Source organism: Cervus elaphus, chromosome 13 (assembly GCF_910594005.1).
Source record: "Cervus elaphus chromosome 13, mCerEla1.1, whole genome shotgun sequence".
Classification (NCBI taxonomy): domain Eukaryota; kingdom Metazoa; phylum Chordata; class Mammalia; order Artiodactyla; family Cervidae; genus Cervus; species Cervus elaphus.
Genome location: NC_057827.1, coordinates 11,778,074 through 11,784,992, shown reverse-complemented (window position 1 = coordinate 11,784,992; position 6,919 = coordinate 11,778,074).

Genomic DNA, 6,919 nt, shown 5'->3' with positions numbered 1-6,919 from the left:
CATCTGGTCCCATCACTTCATGGCAAATAGATGGGGAAACAATGAAAACAGTGAGAGACTTTATTTTCTTGAGCTCCAAAACCACTGCAGATGATGACTGCAGCCATGAAACTAAAAGACACTTGCTCCTTGGAAGAAAAGCTATGACCAACCTAGACAGCATATTAAAAAGCAGAGACATTACTTTGCCAACAAAGGTACATCTAGTCAATGCTATAGTTTTTCCAGTAGTCATGTATGGATGTGAGAATTGGACTATAAAGACAGCTGAGCACCGAAGAATCGATGCTTTTGAACTGTGGTGTTGAAGAAGACTCTTGAGAGTCCTTTGGACTGCAAGGAGATCCAACCAGTCAATCCTAAAGGAAATCAGTCCTGAATATTCATTGGAAGGAGTGATGCTGAAGCTGAAACTCCACTACTTTGGCCAGCTGATGTGAAGAACTGACCCACTGGAAAAGACCCTGATGCTGGGAAAGATTGAAGGCAGGAGGAGAAGGGGATGACAGAGGATGAGATGGCTGGATGGCATCACCAACTCTATGGACATGACTTTGAGCAAGCTCTGGGAGTTGGTGATGGACAGGGAAGCCTGATGTGCTTCCATGGGGTTGCAAAGAATCGGACATGACTGAACGAATGAACTGAACTGAACTAATATGAACCTAGTATTATACCCTCAAAATACAAACAGTAAAAATTAACACATTTTATAGAGAAAGATACAAACCCTCAAATCATGTTGGGGAATTTTTAGCAAAATGAATAAGCAGGTTTAAAAGATTCTTGGAATATATTAAAATGTTATACTATACACTATATTTGACATACATTATAATAATGCAAGTATGAGCAAATTAAAGAAATGTGCAGAATTGATCTCTTTCCTACCCTTTGTATGATCTCTTAGTCATAATGCACATTAAAAATAATGATGAGATAATGAGATCAGAGAAGATGTTCAAGTAATGTTACAATTTCCAAGAACAGTCTTTTAAACAGGGATTTATAACCACTGTCCTACAAGATAAACATCACCATAAGTGTGCATTGCTCCTGGAGACACTGACTAATGGTAAAATGAAGCCACTGTGATTCATTTGAAACTTTGAAACTTACATCCACTTTTCAGAAAATGGTGCTGGAACAGCTGAACATCCACATTAAGGGGATGGGAAAGAACCCTGACCCCTGCCTCAAAAAATGAATGTCAGAGGGATCCTAGACCTAATGTAGAAGCTAGACCTGTAAAGTGTGAAACTAGAAAACACGGAAGGCCATCCTCATAACCAGGAAATAGGATATATTTCCTAAATAGGTCACAAGAGACAACCCATGTAATAAAACCTTTGGGAAACTGAATTTTATCAAAATTTAAAACTGCCTATCAAAAGGCACCATTAAGGATGCAGAGGCAAACTGTAGAGTGAGATAAAGTATTTGCAGTGCATTCTAAGAATAGACCCAAAATATATAAAGAACTCCTTTGTCAATAATTAAAAAATCAATTTTTCTTTTTTAAAAAATTTTTTATTGGAATGTAGTTGATTTACAGCATTGTATGAGTTTCTGCTGTAAGAGTTTCACACACACATATATATATACTCTTTTTTAGATTCTATTCTACAGGATGCAGAATAATTGAGTAGTGATACAGAGTCCTGAGTAGAGTCCTCTGCACTATACAGCAGGCTCTGATTAGTTACCTGTTTTATTTATAGCAGTGTATTTATGGCAATCCCCGTCTCCCGATTTATCTCACCCCTTTTCCCCCTTGGTAATCACAGTTTGTTTTCTACTTCTGTGACTCCATTTCTGTTTTGTAAATAGATTCATTTGTACCATTTTTTAGGTTCCACATATAAGTGACATGTGACATTCGTCTGTCTTACTTCACTTAGTATGACAATCTCTAGGTCTATTCATGTCACTGAAAATGGCATTATTTCACTCTTTTTTATGGCATAGTATATATATATATGGACATAAGAATGAAATAATATATGTATATAATATATATATATATACCACATCTTCTTTATCCTTTCCTCTATGGATGGACACATTTAGGATGCTTCCATGTCCTGGCTATTGCATTCAATATATAGTGCTGCAGTGAACATTAGGGTACAAGTATCCTTTAGAGTTATGGTTTTCTCTGGATATATGCCCAGGAGTGGGATTGCTGGATCATGTGGTAACTCTATTTTTAGTTTTTTAAGGAACCACCATACTGTTCTCCACAATGGCGGTACCAATTTACATTCCCACCAACAGTGTAGGAAGGTTCCCTTTTCTCCAAACCCTCTTTGGTATTTATTGTTTATAGATTGTTTTGATTATGGTTATTTTGACCAGTGTGAGATGATACCTTATTGTAGTTTTGATTTGTATTTCTCTGATAATTAGTGATGTTGTGCATCTTTTCATGTGCCTCTAGGCCATCTGTATGAAAAAGACAGTCAATATTTTAAAAGGGGCAAAATATGTGAACAAATACTTCACAAAAGAAGATACGGAAATGATCAATAAATATATGTGCCATATTACTCAACAGGGAAATGCAAGTTAAAATTTAACGTGATACTAACAGACACCAACTAGAATGATTAAAATTTAAAAGACAAGCTCAAGTGTTAGTGGGGATTTGGGCAATTGAACTCATCCATCTCTAGTGGGAGTATAAACAGGAAAGCTGTTTGGCAGTTTCTAATAAAATTAAACATATACCTACTCTGTGAAACTTATTCAACAACCTTTATAGCAACGTTATTTATAATTTCCTACAACTGGAAACCAAACGTCTACCAGAAGAATGGTTAAACAAATGTGATTTATTTATATATGTGTACATTGGAATAATACAACGCAGCAAAGACAAAGGATGAAGTATTGATACATGCAACAACCTGAATTTATCTAAAAAACATTGAGTAAAAGGAGGCAGACATAGAAGAGGTATATTAGTTTTCAGGGAAAACTAATCTGTGATAGTAGAGGTCAGAACAGCAGTTACCTCTGCAAGTTTTTTGACAGGAAAGAGGAACAGTGGCGCTTTCTGAGGCTCAGAAGATGTTCTGAATCTTGATCTGGGTCACAGGTACACTGGTAGGCATGTAGGTAAAACTTCATTCTGGTGTACAAGTAAAACTTGTGTGTTTTAGTGGACATAAACAAAATCTAGAACACAAAGATACACTTCTACAACTTCCATAGCAACCTTTAATAAAATAATCTATCCAAACTTGAAAATATTTCGCTAGGTGTAATAGTTTAGAACTGTCTCCTGAGGTTTTTTTGGTGCAAATGATCAAAACTCACATACCATGTATGAATATTTGTTCTTCTCACATAAAAATAGTGGGAACAAAACAAAGGAAAATAAAGACAAACTAAAATACATTCATTTGTCAGCAAACACTGCTGAAAGTCATAGAGCATATTGCTGAAGATTTGAAAGTACAAGTATTTGAAAATATGCAATATGGGACATTTGTTGTACAGTTGGATAAAAGTACTGTGGTTAATTTTACATGTATCAGTTCATGGTATTTGCTAAATTCTGTTTCAATGATGAAAACATACAGAATTGAGTTGTTTGAAACTATTAAAAGTAAGATGTAGCAGAGAAGACATGCTCTCAGTAGCATTATGACTTTAGTAAAAATGATGTTTTGTGGGAAAATGGTATAGATGTAACCATATCAGGAATGGTTACATTGATTGTAATTTTTAAATCCAATTTCCAGGGTCGGGTTTCAGAGCTGGCACTGCAAATGAAGACCATTCATTGCATCACCCACAGGCCAAGCATTGCATGAGAGAAGTGAGAAGCAAAGGTGTACCAAGTGATTCAAGGTGTCATCACTGTGGTTAATTTTATGAAAAGGAGTTTAAATGAAGTCAAATCTTTATACAAAGGTACAATACCAGGTGGTGACCTTAAGAAACAGGTGTTGTCTTTTTTTAACAAAAGGAAAAATATTTCAGATTTTCTGACCTTTTCTGGGATGACAAGTGGCTTTAAATAATATAGATACATAGCAGGTAAAATTGAAGAAAGAAATGGATTACATCTGTATCTTCAAGAAAAGGTGCCACTTGGAACAATGAGTTAGAAATTAACTGCTTTTTGAAAGAAACATGGTACAAGGAGATCATTTTGAAACATATTTTTAAATATTTTCAACATGTTGTGATTTCAAATTTGTTACCAAAAAAACATATCTGTGGTCACAATAAATTTGTCTAGGTATGTATTTTTAAATGTTTATTTTTCAAATGAAATATTTAATTGGGTTTTGTGCTGAATTATTCAAATATAAAACTGCATTATCGTTTAACAGGTATAGAATTTCAGTTTTGCACGATGGAAAATTCGGGAGATTGGTTGCAAAGCATGTAAATGTATTTAACGTTACTGCACTGTACCCTTGACAGTGGTTAAGGTGGTGGATTTTAGGTTTTGTGTATTCCATCACAATTAAAACAACATAAAAGTGTAATACCTTCCAAGTCTGTTTCAAGAAAAACTGATGAACATCAAAGGAGAATCACTAAATACATTTCACTTAAAAGTTTTGAACAGACTGATGGGTGGGGCTGAAAATGGAAATCATGATTCGCTAACTGCTGACTATGACCAATGCTGTTTGTCATATGACCAATGCTATGACCATGCTGTTTGGCTTGGAATTAGGCATCTTTCAAAATTGTCTTGTACAACTCAACCATTATTAAAACCCAGTATAGGTGGCTCATACGGTAAAGAATTCACCTGCAATGTGGGAGACCTGGGTTCTGTCCCTGGGTTGGGAAGATCCCCTGGAGGAAAGCATGACAACCCACTTCAGTACTTTTGCCTGGAGAACCTCCACGGACAGAGGAGCCTGGCAGGCTACAGTCCATGGGATCACAGAGTCGGACATGACCGAGTGACTAAGCACAGCTCAGCACACACAAGTAAACTAAATTTAGAACCAGACTTTCACATTACAGAGTAGGAAACCAATAAAACAAATTACGAAATATTTTCAGTCACGTGGCTTTGAAATATTAATAATTAATCTAATATTTTACTGATAAAAGATTTTTAGTTTTGTTAATAAAATGAAAATTAATTTAAACAGGTTTATTCCATCTGTTGCTCATCCTTTTAAAAGTCTATTACTGCAGGCATAGTTATGATTATTATGGTAGAACATGATATATGTTGGAATGAATGAGCACAGACATGTAGATATTGGAGGTGCAGCCTCAAAGAATTTTCCTGATGGGAGTGTTCAGTCAAAACACAGACTGCCCTTCCAAAGGCTGGCAGACCCTGCCCTTATCCTCAGACTCAACTTCTTAGAGGAAATTCTCCCTCATTTTGGATTGTATAACACCCCACCCCATTCTTAATAGCACCGACTCTCTTCTAGGGTGTTCCCTGGGTGGTCTTTCTCTGGGAAGGGGCGGCCAGCGCCCAAAAGCTGGACCTCTTTGTCCAGCCTGAGGTCAGCTAGGGAACAAGCAAATGGGATCTAGGACTTTGGATCTTGAGGAGAGAACACAAAGATGTGGGCTAGTTGGAGTATATATATCTAACCCCAGGGATCATCCCAAAGGTCTGCTGTGTCTTATCCCAACACCACCACCTATACTCACAACTCTCGATTCCCCAGCTGTTCCAAGACATCCCCATCTCAGTAAATGGCATCTCATTTGGCCAAACACCTAGGTGTTGTTCCTGACTCTTTTCTTTCCCTTCAAACACAAATCCCATTAGTACTGTCAGCTCGGCCTCCAAAGACAGTCTCAAGTCTGGTCACTTCTGACTTCCTGCTGTAATGGCTCCCTCCCCCCATAATCCGTTGCTGGGACCCCTAGAGTAACCTCTTACCGGGGCATTTTCCTTGGGCCTCTATGATCCATCCTCCACACAGAAGTCAGAGTGACCCTTCCAATAAGTAAACCAGATTCCATCAGTCCCCCTCTTCAAATCCTTGCCAGAGGCTCGCCATTTCACTCAAGAGTCCACCATCCCCACCATTAGGCCATCAAGAGAGCACCCTCCTCTGCCCATCTGCTGGGACGCTCTTCCACCAGGCTACCTGCCTCCTCCCTGGCTTCACTCAGGGTCTCCTCCGAGGGCTCCACTGGAAAGGACTTCCCTGTCCCCCCATCTTAAATGGAACCCATGCTCGACACATCCCTGTGCCCTCCTCAACTGCTTTCACGAGCACTCCTCACTTGTCACGTTTAGAAGCACTGTCCACAGCGCTCACACCATGCATGGCGCATCGTGGGCACTCAGTAAGTGCATGAGGGATGAAAGAACAGGGGATTCCTGCTGCCTGGAGCCCTCGGGGTCCCAGTCCAGTTCTCAAACCTGTTCCCCCCCGCCTGCGGGGCTCGGAGAGCATCCCAGTGACTGTCCTTCTTGCTGAAGAGGGCCAGCGTTCCAGTCTGGCATTTGCTCCCAGGAGCCCTCATGCACAGCCTCTTGAAAACAAACGCCCTTGTTTCTTCCTCATGTTCTTCATATGCTTCAACCTCCTCTTGGGCTGGGAGGGCAACAGCAGCAGGCCCAGCGAGGGTCCCCTCATTCTGTCCTTGGCGGAGGTGTGGGGGGATACGGGGTAGGGAGGCCGAGAGCAGGGGTCCCGCTGACTTTAATCCCTGCTCACTCAAACACCACCTCATCAGGCCCAGCTAGCACCTTCTCTCATCTGGACCACCCTTCCTGGGCAAGAACCCCCTACCCAATCTTGTCTTGTGACTCTGACCCTCTCCACATCACACTCCACACTGCAGCCAGGGACTCCTAATGATGGGAGCCGCCCACCTCCGGAAAGCCCTCCCAGGCTCCAGGTAGCTCTCAGCCTCTCAGCTTCTCCGTCCTCCCAGAGCAGCGCACCAGCAGGGCAGTGCTCTG